Genomic DNA, 14,215 nt, shown 5'->3' with positions numbered 1-14,215 from the left:
ACCCCTGTCTTAATCAATACTTTTAATACATTTTTTTAAATCCATTTGCTCTCTTAATGTATTTAGGTGGTATCTAACACAGTGGATTTCTTTATGAATTGATTTTGCATGCAAATCAGATACAAAAAAGATATTCTGCCACGATAAAGTTGATGATGGCTATAATTCACCTTTTTTACATCCATGCAAACCTTTCAGCGTTTCTGTGTATCCTTTGGCATTGATCTATTACTTTTGAAGCTTGTAGATGTTGTGATGTGTGGTGATAAAACATATGTGCTTTGTGTCCTCGGCTATCTCCCTCGCTCGCCCGATTCTCTTTTTGGAGAAACCAGTGCGCTGCAGCACTTACCCTGACTTGCAAATATGTCCCGTGCATGCGCAAAATGAATGATAAAAAGGCTTTTTGATTATTTTTAAATGTCTTGCAGCTATGTTAAGCCACCTGTCATAAAGACTTGATTGATATTGGTGCAAGAGCTAAGCTCCTCTATAATACTATACAACTAGTCATTGGGTTATGACTTGGGATGGGTTTTATTCTAACGCCTTTTAGTACACCACTTTTGTTTTGTGTCTATGGCTTATCCCAAATTGGATTAAACATGGAAATATATATTTGTATGTTTTTTTATTATGTTTTTCTGTTGTTTTATTTTTTGCCATCCATTTTCTACTGCTTATTCCCTTTTGGGGTCACGGGGGGCGCTGGTGCCTAGCTCAGCTACAATCGGGTGGAAGGCTAGGTACACCCTGGACAAGTCGCCACCTCATCGGAGGGCCAACACAGATAAGTTGATGTTTATTTTTGATGTTTTAATTTTTTAAATGTCTTAATTAAAAATAAAATCGATATGATAATCAACCTTACAGTGTTATAATAAATAATAGTTTAATGATAATATACTAGAGCTATCGCTGTTAAAGCAGTTGAGTTATTTTGCATTCATCTTTCAATTAATCGGCCCAGGCCTCTTTGTAACTGGCTCAAAGTTACATTTTTGCACACAAAAAAAACAAAAGCAACACCTAGAGCATGTTGGCTGTTCCTTGCTTGCAGTCTGGAGGCTGACTGGTCCAAGATTGCCAATCCGGAGAGGTTAACGTTCTAGTATTAGCGCAATAGCTCGGTTGGTAGAGTCGCCGTGCCAACAACTTGAGGGTTGCAGGTTCGATTCCCACTTCCGCCATCCTAGTCACTGCCGTTGTGTCTTTGGGCAAGACACTTTACCCACCTACTCCCAGGGCAACCCACACTGGTTTAAATGTAACTTACATATTGGGTTTCACTATGTAAAGCGCTTTGAGTCACTAGAGAAAAGCGCTATATAAATATAATTCACTTCACTTGTTATCTTTTATAGAGATCTAAGTAACGTCCCTAGCCAGGGTTCCCACAAATAATTTTAGTTTTTAATTCAAGCTTACTAATGTGTTATTTACTTTCTACTGTAATATTGTTTATGCCATTTATTTATTTTCAATTTTATCAGTAACAATCATCATTCTCCCGTATTTAAAATCTGCAAGTTGAAGCACTCATTTAGTTCTTGGATCACCCCAGCAAATTTATCACCATTAATTCTTCATCCATCCAGTTAATTTGTCTGTAAATTTCAATGACAAATGAAGCTGTTGTGCCATCTGTGTGTTGCATGAACAAGCTTCTTTTTTTTTTTTTTTTGAACCGCTGGCACAGGTTGTGCTCTCATGGGATTACGAAAGGTGTTTAATCAAGCATGCAGAAGAAAGTGAACAAAACATATCTAGAACACTCCAAGTTTGGTAAAACGTTCTAATCAGCCTCACCTTGTCACACGTTTTAAATAAGAGGGAGACGAGCACCCTCTACAATTATACATTCTGTGCCTGATTACCTGCAGTTCCTGCAAAATAACAAACAAAATACCAAGGCTTACTCACTTGAACAGTCAAGGTATATTATCTGATAAATACAAGCAATAGAAAATAGTTAAAGTTAAGTTAAGGTACCTTAAAGGGCTTCACGCTGGCAGAGGGGTTAGTGCGTCTGCCTCACAATACGAAGTTCTTGCAGTCCTGGGTTCAAATCCAGGCCCGGGATCGTCCTGTGTGGAGTTTGCATGTTCTCCCCGTGAATGCGTAGGTTCCCTCCGGGTACTCCGGCTTCTTCCCACTTCCAAAGACATGCACCTGGGGATAGGTTGATTGGCAACACTAAATTGGCCCTAGTGTGTGAATGTGAGTGTGAATGTTGTCTGTCTATCTGTGTTGGCCCTGCGATGAGTTGGCAACTTGTCCAGGGTGTACCCTGCCTTCCGCCCGATTGTAGCTGAGATAGGCGCCAGCGCCCCCCGCGACCTCAAAAGGGAATAAGCGGTAGAAAATGGATGGATGGATGGAAGTTAAAGTACCAATGATTGTCACACACACACTAGGTGTGGTGAAATGTGTCCTCTGCATTTGACCCATCACCCTTGATCACCCCCTGGGAAGTGAGGGGAGCAGTGGGCAGCAGCGCTGCCGCTCCCAGGAATCATTTATGGTGATTCAACCCCCAATTCCAACCTTTGATGCTGAGTGCTAAGCAGGGAGGTAATGGGTCCAATTTTTTTTTAAGTCTTTGGTATGACTCCTAACCTACCGATCTCAGGGCGGACAATCTAACCACTGAGCCACTGAGAGGGTTAGATAATAATTTCAATAACTCTTATTTTGTTGTGAAAGAGTGATTGGAGCACATAGTTGTTGGTCACAAAAACATTCATGAATGTTGGTTCTTTTATGAATTTATTATGGGTCTACTGAACATGTGACCAAATCTGCTGGGTCAAAAGTATACATTCAGCAATGTTAATATTTGGTTACATGTCCCTTGGCAAGTTTCACTGCAGTAAAGCACTTTTAGTAGCCATCCACATGCTTCTGGTTGAGTTTTTGCCCACTTTTATTGACAAAATTGGCACTTGTTTCTTCAGCATTGTCCAGACGTTTGAGGCAGGACTTTGGGAAGGCTATTCTAAAACCTTCATTGTATTCAGATTTAGCCATTCCTTTACCACTTTTGAGGTTTATTTGGGGTCATACCAACCGAGCGGTATAGCTCGGTTGGTAGAGTGGCCGTGCCAGCAACTTGAGGGTTGCAGGTTCGATTCCCGCTTCCGCCACCCTAGTCACTGCCGTTGTGTCCTTGGGCAAGACACTTTACCCACGTGCTCCCAGTGCCACCCACACTGGTTTAAATGTAAGTTAGATATTGGGTTTCACTATGTAAAGCGCTTTGAGTCACTAGAGAAAAGCGCTATACAAATAAAATTCACTTCACTTCACTTCATTTTCCTGTCGGAACACCCAAGACCCAACCTCCGGGCTGATGATTTCAGGTTGTCCTGAAGAATTTGGAGGTAATCTTCCTTTTCTTTTTCATTGCCCCATTTACTCTCTGTACAGCACCAGTTCCATTGGGAGCAAAATAGGCCCATCATATAATACTACCACCCCCATGCTTGACAGTAGACATGATGTTCATTTTTTCTCCTCCAAACATATTGTTGGGTATTGTGGCCAAACAGCTCAATGTTTGTTTCATCAGACATCACCTGGACAAAGATAAGACCTTCTTGAGGAAAGTTATGTGGTCCAAACGTGCCTTATTGCAGCAATGTATACTTTTGACCCAGCAGATTTGGTCACACACACACACACATATGTGTGTGTATATATATGTGTATATATATATATATATATATATATATATATATATATATATATATATATATATATATATATATATATATATATATATATATATAAACGAGGTTTGTAAACAGCTACCAAGTTTTTAACAAATTAATTATGTGCATGGAAGTGAAACATTTAAAAAATGTTCCTACGTGATATTCTGAAAATAACATTTCAATTGTTTGGAAAAATGGTGGTCTTTTTTAAAGTTAATTATGCACGCTATAAATTTTCAGTGATTAATCTTGATTAACAACAATGCACAAGTGTGACGTTTGACAGCACTTAATATCATCCCGCCGTGTTTCTTTTTTACGCTGCTATTCCACATTCTGCAAGGCATTGAGAATTTTAACTTCAAGTTGAGCACACATATGAAAATGGCCTGCGGGAGAAAATACTGTGTAGTCCTCTTCAACGCATCTCCCCTGCCAGAGAGTGCGGTTTAGGCAGCAGCGGGACGGAATATTTTATTTATATTTCGACTCTGTCACTCTCAGCAGAAAGGCTGAGGCTGCTGGGACACACTTGGTGGACAGCAGCCTGCATACGCTCAGACAATAACAACTCTGCATCAAACTCTGGAATCCTCAGTGTTGTTGTGCACTTTGACCGCCTTTGCTGCATTTTGTGTTATTTAAAAAAAAAAAAGCTGAGCTGTATTAAGTTTAATCTTTCTGCAACAGCCTGGAACTTATTCAGACTGGCAAGTAAGGACAATATCACTGATGTCATTGTTATTCAAACCAATGTCCCCTACTCAGTGGCCTTGTGGTTAGAGTATCCATCCTGACATCGGTAGGTGGTGAGTTCATAACAAAGACTATAGAAATAGGACCCATTAACCCCCTGCTTTGACTCAGCATCAATTTTTGGAATTGGGGGTTATTTCACCCAAAATGATTCCCGGGCGCAGCCACCGCTGCTGCTCACTGCTCCCTTCAGCTCCCAGGGGGTGAACAAGGGGATGGGTCAAATGCAAAGGACACATTTCACCCCACCTAGTTTATGTGACAATCATTGGTCCTTTAACTTTAGCACCAACCTGCTAGCTTTGGTCAAAAATAACAACAGATTTTGTGCAGCGCTAGTTTGAACCCAGACATGAGAATAAAAAAACAATAATACTGTATTTCTTAGAGTACTGAGTATTTGTATTCATAGTGTTTATAATCTTCTGATCCATATTGTTTATGTTTGATTAGTAAATTTTTTTTTGGTCTTTTAATTGAGGTACGCACTTTTGCTTTGTAATATACTGAAAAATCCACAAGTTTACCCTTGCAACTAAGACTAAATACTAACTTGTGTTTATGATTTTTAAGTAGGGTCATTTTAATAATAGTCAGGAGCTTAACATGTGTAAACTGATGTCTAACGGGAGGTAGCATTGTGCATTACTAAACTAATCAAGAAAATGGTTGTTGTGCAATCCTACAAACAAATTATATTAAAGATGCATTTTTCTAGAATGACTATTATTAGTTTTATATAGCCAGAGGTGGGTAGTAACGCGCTACATTTACTCCTTTACATTTACTTGAGTAACTTTTGGGATAAATTGTACTTCTACGAGTAGTTTTTATGCAACATACTTTTACTTGAGTATATTTATAGAGAAGAAACACTACTTTTACTCCGTTCCATTTATCTACATTCAGCTTGCTACTTTTTTTTTATCGATCTATCAACGTTTGTTTTGGCTAATGACAGAGCATGCCTGCGTTTCACCAATCACATGCAGTCACAGGTGACGTTGGACCAATCAAACAGAGCCAGGCGGTCACATGACCCGACTTAAACAAGTTAAAAAACTTTTTCGGGTGTTACCATTTAGTGGTCAATTGTACGGATTATGTACTGTACTGTGCAATCTACTAATAAAAGTTTCAATCAATTAATCATTCAAAAGTGTAAAGGAAAAAATACACTTTTTATTTCAACCGTACTTCCCGTCAAAAGCCTAAAGACTGATCACACAGTTCCTGTCTTCACAATAAAAGTGCCGCTCCATCGCGCCTGCGCTAACAAAATAAGAGTCTCCGAAAGCCAGCGCAAACAAGCTAGCAAGCCACGGAGTTTGCCGCCAATGTATTTCTTTTAAAGTGTATAAAAGGAATATGGAAGCTGGACAAATAAGATGCCAAAAACCAACGACTTTCATGTGGTATTAGACAGAAAAGAGGAACTTTTTTTCTCCTCCATTTGAAAACGTGAACGTCTGATTCCAATCATTGCAAGTCATCAGAATCAGGTAATACACCAACTTATATTCTTGTCTTCCTGAAAGTTAGGAATCTATATGTTAAACATGCATGTATATTCATTAAAACACCTTAACATGTCAACAAAAACGGCAAAATAAATTAATATAAATTATATACTGTATATATAAATGTATGTATATATATATATATATATATATATATATATATATATATATATATGATATGTGCGTGTATAAATGATGTGTGTGTGTATGTATATATGAGGTGGATGACCTCGACTTGGTCATTTACCAAGTAATTGATGAACGTTGAAAAACTTATTGGGGTGTTAGCATTTAGTGGTCAATTGTACGGAATATGTACTGTACTCTGCAATCTACTAATACATGTTTTAATCAATCAATCAATCAATCAAATCAATGAATGCCTACTGAGGCTATGGTGCTGTTAAGTTATTGTGGCTCAATGTGCCATTTTTTTCATTTTATTTTAATGTAGAATTATTTAATATATAATATTGTTTTAGTTGCTTAAGAGATATTCCTGGCTCTGAATTTGCTCATTGCTATTTTTATGTTTTTGTGCATTATTTTTGGCCGTAATCAGGTTACTCATCAGTTACTCAGTACTTGAGTAGTTTTTTCACAACATACTTTTTACTTTTACTCAATTAAATATTTGGGTGACTACTCCTTTCTTTTACTTGAGTAATAAATCTCGAAAGTAACTGTACTCTTACTTGAGTACAATTTCTGGCTACTCTACCCACCTCTGTATATAGCCACCTTTTACTCTGATTACTGTTTTGCACACTCTTGGCATTCTCTCGAGGAGCTTCAAGGGGTAGTCACCTGAAATGGTTTTCACTTCACAGATGTGCTTGAAGCTCATCGAGAGAATGCGAAGAGGGTGCAAATCATCAATCAGAACAAAGAGTGGCTATTTTGAAGAAACTAGAATATAAAACATGTTTTCTGTTATTTCACCTTTTTTGTTGAGTACATAACTCCACATGTGTTTATTCATAGTTGTGATGCCTTCAGTAACAATCTACAAGTGTAAATAGTCATGAAAATAAAGTAAACACATTGAATGAGATAAGGTGTGTTCAAACTTTTGGCATGTACTGTATATATATATATATATATATATATATATATATATATATATATATATATATATATATATATATATATATATATATATATATATATATATATATATATATATATATATATATATATATATATATATATATATATATATATATATATATATATATATATATATATATATATATATATATATATATATATATATATATATATATATATATATACATATATATATACATATATGTATATATATATACATATATGTATATATATATACATATATGTATATATATATACATATATGTATATATATATACATATATGTATATATATATATATGTATATATATATACATATATGTATATATATATATATATATATATATACATATATGTATATATATATATATATATATACATATATGTATATATATATATATATATATATATATATATATATATATATATATGTATATATGTATATATATATATGTATATATGTATATATATATATATATATATATATATATATATATGTATGTGTGTGTGTGTGTGTGTGTATATGTACTGTATATATGTATGTATGTATTTGTATGTGTATATATATATGTACATGTATTTATATGTATACATATATGTATTTTTATACAATATATATGTATATATATATGTGTTATATATATATATATATACACACTATAAATATATATATTATATATAAACATATACACAGACATATACATCAGAGTTTGTCTGAAAGTATATTCCAAAACAGTTTGTAGTTTAGATTACCTAAGATTCATTTCTCCTTCCTTGGTTCTTGTGTGGAAATGTATTAAGAATAACTCCCCCGGTCCATCCATCATTTTCTGATGTACTCATTTTTGTATGAAAGAGTTGCAGATAACATGACTCACTATTTCATTAATGGTTTGAACAACCAAAAGGACTTTGTAAATTGGGTATGTCTTGAGTGGTCAATTAAAGACCACTCGAGACTCAATAAGTTTTCGACTTAACATGATTGTAAACAGAGTTATTTTGGGGGGTTTTATTCAGCCGGGAATTGCAAAACAAACCGTGGCTCTACTGTAGGTGAGCTCTGGATGACAAACACATTTTCTTCCGGTTATCTGGTGACAGCAGTGCAAACGGGTATGCCCAGACTTCCTTGTCTTTGGCTGCCTCCCTTAGTTTCATTGTCTTTGCCAGACCAGCTGTCCCTCCAACCTGTCCTAGTTCTTCCCCTCAGGCTCCTCCTGGTTGACATGCCCAGAACACCTCACCGGGGATGTGTCCAGTAGGTCAGGGAGGGACGGGTGGTTGGGGGGACTTCTCCCTTCTCTAGTATTCCTACTTTCTATATTACTAAGAACCAGCATTCTCTACAGTAGACCTTACATTTTGGTCTATTTATTTTGTCAGTGACAGAAGCGCTCTACTGCTTTGAAGGACTTTCTGCAAAACATCAAGTCAAAGATCATCTCTGTGACAGCACTGTAGTGTTTTTTTTAAGAGCCTGCTGCAGAAATGTGAGGCTTTTACAAGTTTTTGAACTGAAGACGTGGGCCACAAGTTGAATAGTCCAAACGAGGAAAACCGAAAAACTGAATTTGAACCTTAAGGAACACTACTCTTATAACTAAATAAGTTGGCTAAACAAGCTAGAGTTACATAAATCGCATTAACCCAAAAAAATGAAACTACCAAAAAGATGATGTATTGAAGAATGCCTCATTTATATAAATAACAAGTTTAGACTCCAGTGTTCTATGTTTGTTAGCAAGGTGGTCATATTTTGTTTTTTTCTATTTTGAAACACTTCATTTAAGTCTACATAACATTTAATGATAGTTCTTTGGTGAAAAATTTGCATATTGTTTGTTTTACCGACCTATTTACAAGCCACGTTTTTTGCTCCCTTTGAAAACAGCTCGTTTTGAGAGGCGGGATTATGAGATGCAAATGAACCCCTCCTTACCACGCCCCTTCACGCTGAGTCAGCATTCATTAACAATTTCTAAATTGTTTAGCTTTCAAACTTTTACCATGCACTATGGACATTAACTTTAAAGGCTTAATGGCCACATGCGTGGACAGCACCTTTTATCTGTTATTTCCAAAGTTGTGTACACTACTGAATTGGGGTCAAATGGCCGCTTATGTGCACACTTATACTGCCATCTGGTGGTGTCAGAAGAGTATAACATACATTGGAATTTGGAAAAAAAAGTGTAAAAATAAGAATTGGCATGTCACTAAACATGAAGTACATGTTTGTGTACTTATGAACTAAGTACATCATATCAAAAGATGATTCTTAGCTTTTATTCTAATTAGGGTCCGATAAGCTCAAATAACAAAGATAAATTAAAAAAAGCATGTAAATAAACAGCTTGGGCCTTAAGAGGCTAAGTGACTTTCACCCTAACAAAATATCCTAGATGATGTAGCGAGATCTGTAATTATACACTTAAACTTTTACATAGTCTGTATCTCTCCAATGTGCATATTGACAGTACTTATCCATTCCACATCATGTTTATACATTCACTGCTGCTTTGAACATTTGTAAACAATGGAGGCTCAAGCCAGCTGCCGTAAAGTAAAAGCAAGCCACGCTACCAGTGACATCGTGAACGTACTAACCGATTATATCACTAATCGGCCCATTACCAAACACAGCAGGCACTGATCTAATTAAAAGTAGTTTTTAAGAAAATATATTTTTTTTTTGCAGTAGGACATTGACGATATTGCCTTACATTAGAAAGCTAAGTAAGTTAGCCACTCAACAGCTCGCGCTAACAATGCTAACGTATCATTCACACTATGGAAAGAGAGTGCGATCAGCACACTTGTAGGAGTAAAGGTCACCGCCTCTGTCCTTGGTGCTGAAAACAGAGCGCCATCAGACGGGGGCGTGGAATGGGCTGACGGCGAAACACAGCTGGCAGATGATTTGATTGCACAGGTGGTACGTGTTAATCTAATCATCTGTTGTCTTCAACGGTGAGCGGCCGGGTGCAGTAGGAGGAAGAAATTGGGAGAGAGACTGCAAAGTGCTGGAGTAAAACGTAGAACTGATGAGTGTGTTGAAAAACTTTAAATTTGTTATACAACTCTGTACGCTTTACTACTTTGACATACGTAGTCGTAGACCCGCAAGACAGCGACTTCTTCACACACAATTCTACCCTACTGTTATTATTTACTGTTGCATAGTCTCCTCCATTGCCATAAATACTAGTCACCGAGTCCACCATTAAAAGTAGTTTTTCGAAAAACTCATCAGGATTCTTCTTAGATCTTACTCAAAGCGACTTCTTTCGGGTTGAAGACGAAATGCCATGAATACCAAAAGTTCTAAGTACAGCATTTTTAACTTCAGATGAGGTTGAAAGTTTGTGTAGTGATGTGTGCTAGTTAAAAAAAACAATAACAGGGCATCTTTGTTTATTGTGTCTTACCTTGGTCGTACCTCTTGTGGACTACAAATGCTTGAACGATGAATCAAATGAAGGATTCACACAAAGACCTTTTGGTAAACCTTTACCATATACCTCCCAGGGGGTGAACAAGGGAATGGGTCAAATGCAGAGGACAATTTTCGCCACACCTAGTGTGTGTGTGACAATCATTGGTACTTGTACTTTTTTAATAGATATATCTGCAGACGTCACAGGTCAGAAAAAACGTCACAGGATTGAGAAAATCCAAACGGATCGGTTGGAAAAAGTAGGGAGAAAAGCATTGCAGAGATATTTTGTAAATATCCCTGCAATGCTTTTTTGTTTGATTTCAAAATTGTCTGGACTTATGCAGATCCCAAATAGACATATACAGTTACCAATAGATTGGAAAAGTAGGTTTTACGTTATAGGGCCCCTTTACAATGTCAATGCAATGATCTGCTAATGTGTTTACAGTGGTCAAAGTTCCTCTATACAACAGGGGCGCTTTAGTATTTTTTCTGAATGTTCTGGAAAAAATGTTTGTCTTTTGTTTTGAACTGAACTGGAGGACCGATATGGTGTCATCATCCCCTGGCCACTACAGTAGTTGAATAGCCCTGCTATTGGTATTCTAAGGTCCCTTCTACAGTAAGCCGGCTAAGGTTATCCAGGGTAAATCCCACCTAACCTTATCCTTGTCCACACACACACAATGATGGTTTAAGACCCCCTCGCCCCCCGGTTCGCCTGTGCAATGCGACCCAGTACGTTTGCGCGGAAAATGTGTCAAAGTCCAGTGTTGTTTTGTAAGTTCTTAAATTTAACTTATCTGAACGATATCCAGTGTTGTGGTATTTCAATTAACTGGAATCCAGTGTGCTGTGGGGCCCAATTGTAGTGAATCACACCTGAGCCATCATGAATTAATCAAGTATTTAATAAACACGTGAAAGTAAACAATGTGATAAAGAACATTTTACAAAAATCAATCTTGGGATCTAGATATCAGGTCAGGACACTCCTCACTATTTTGCCCTCACCTTTGTTGTCCATTCGTTTTTGGTGACTTCATATACTCTGGACCTAGACGTTGAGTCCACGACATACATGCTGGACAATAACTGATTCAGTCTGCTTTGCCAGTCCAAAAGCGTTCGCCGCTTTCTGTAGTCTTCTCTCAGCGGCCAGGTTATACAAAGCACGCTCAACGTTTTTTTAGCACATCCACGGGAGCCCGCATTTTCGTCGTCTCTCTTTTGACAAATGGACAAAGTTTTTCGGCAAGTAAAATCACAGCTGACCTGGACATTTGAAAGTTCTCTTGCCGTCTGAGAAGTGTTGTATCCCAAATAGCTTATTGTGGCAGTCCGATCCCTGTACGATCAGTGTCAGAGCTTGGTCCGCATTGCTGGCAGTAGTCGAACACGTTTCCAGTGAGGGTTGGACTCCGCCAAGGCTGCCCTTTGTCACCGATTCTGTTCATAACTTTTATGGACAGCATTTCTAGGCGCAGTCAAGGCGTTGAGGGGTTCCGGTTTGGTGGCCGTGGGATTAGGTCTCTGCTTTTTGCAGACGATGTGGTCCTGTTGGCTTCATCTGGCTGGGATCTTCAGCTCTCACTGGATCGGTTCGCAGTCGAGTGTGAAGCGGCCGGAATGAGAATCAGCACCTCCAAGTCCGAGTCCATGGTTCTCGCCCGGAAAAGGGTGGAGTGCCATCTCCGGGTTGGGGAGGAGACCCTGCCCCAAGTGGAGGAGTTCAAGTACCTAGGAGTCTTGTTCAAGAGTGGGGGAAGAGTGGATCGTGAGATCGACAGGCGGATCGGTGTGGCGTCTTCAGTAATGCGGACGTTGTACCGATCCGTTGTGGTGAAGAAGGAGCTGAGCCGGAAGGCAAAGCTCTCAATTTACCGGTCGATCTACGTTCCCATCCTCACCTATGGTCATGAGCTTTGGATCATGACCGAAAGGATAAGATCACGGGTACAAGCGGCCGAAATGAGTTTCCTCCGCCGTGTGGCGGGGCTCTCCCTTAGAGATAGGGTGAGAAGCTCTGCCATCCGGGAGGAACTCAAAGTAAAGCCGCTGCTCCTTCACATCGAGAGGAGCCAGATGAGGTGGTTCGGGCATCTGGTCAGGATGCCACCCGAACGCCTCCCTAGGGAGGTGTTTAGGGCACGTCCAACCGGTAGGAGGCCACGGGGAAGACCCAGGACACGTTGGGAAGACTATGTCTCCCGGCTGGCCTGGGAACGCCTCGGGATCCCCCGGGAAGAGCTAGACGAAGTGGCTGGGGAGAGGGAAGTCTGGGCTTCCATGCTTAGGCTGCTGCCCCCGCGACCTGACCTCGGATAAGCAGAAGAAGATGGATGGATGGATGGGCTTTCTCGTAATGTATTCATGTGTGATTCCCACAAACAAAGGGAAACACGGCATGTCTGGATGACTCGCCTCCATCTTTCCAGTGTTTACCTCCGAATGAAAACAGGTTGTTATGAAGCTGGCTGGCGTCACTTCCTCTCTGAACTCAGTTTGTAAACGATCAATGAGTCCATAGAAAACGAAGCACCGGAGATTCAAGAAATACACGGCACACTTACCCGTGTAAAAAATTATCAAAAGAGGGGAACCTTAACTAATGGTTTAGTGTGGCTGACACAATGCTTAGTAGGGCTGTGAATCTTTGGGTGTCCCACGATTCGATTCAATATCGATTCTTGGGGTCACGATTCGATAATATATCGATTTTTTTTTTCGATTCAATTCTCGATTCAAAAACTATTTTTTTTCCCGATTTAAAAGGATTCTGTATTCATTCAATACATAGGATTTCAGCAGGATCTACCCCAGTCTGCTGACATGGTAGCAGAGTAGCAGATTTAAAAAAAAAAAAAAAGCTTTTATAATTGTAAAGGACAATGTTTTATCAACTGATTGCAGTAATGTAAATATGTTTTAACTATTAAACGAACCAAAAATATGACTTATTTTATCTTTGTGAAAATATTGGACCAATGTGTTGTCAAGCTTATGAGATGCGATGCAAGTGTAAGCCACTATGACACTTTTTTATTTTTATAAATGTCTAATGATAATGTCAATGAGGGATTTTTAATCACTGCTATGCTAAAATTATAACTAATATTGATACTGTTGTTGATAATAATCATTTTTGTTTCAATACGTTTGGTTTGTTCTGTGTTGTGTTTGTGTCTCCTCTCAATTGCTCTGTTTATTGCAGTTCTGAGTGTTGCTGGGTCAGGTTTGGTTTTGGAATTGGATTGCATTGTTATGGTATTGCTGTGCAGTGGTTTGTTGGATTGATTTAAAAAAAAAAAAATAATAGATTTTTTAAAAATTAGAATCGATTCTTAATCGCACAACATAAACGATTCGATTCGTATTCGAAACTATTTTTTCCCACACCCCTAATGCTTAGGCTAAATAATTATTTGTTTAAGGCAGTGGTGCCCAACCACCATACTCGATTGGTACCGGCCCGCAGAAGAATGTTTTATTTTTATTTTATTTATTATTATTATTATTTTTTATTAAATCAACATTAAAAACACAAGATGCACTTACAATTAGTGCACCAACCCAAAAAACCTCCCTTTTTCATGACAAAAAAACAAAAAAATAAATTAAAAAAGAATACCCACCCCGCCGGGCCGCGGGACAAATTATCAAGCGTTGACC

General features: G+C 38.1%; 1 protein-coding gene across 2 annotated transcripts in view; it reads left to right on the top strand.

Annotated features, from left to right (window-relative positions):
* The window catches only part of eys (eyes shut homolog), a 722,499-nt gene that overhangs the window by 35,444 nt on the left and 672,840 nt on the right, over window positions 1–14,215 (top strand). The gene's annotated exons all lie outside the window — the stretch shown is intronic.

This window comes from Nerophis ophidion, linkage group LG09, assembly GCF_033978795.1.
Source record: "Nerophis ophidion isolate RoL-2023_Sa linkage group LG09, RoL_Noph_v1.0, whole genome shotgun sequence".
NCBI classification, from domain to species: Eukaryota; Metazoa; Chordata; class Actinopteri; order Syngnathiformes; family Syngnathidae; genus Nerophis; species Nerophis ophidion.
This window is presented reverse-complemented; position numbering and strand designations above follow the sequence as displayed.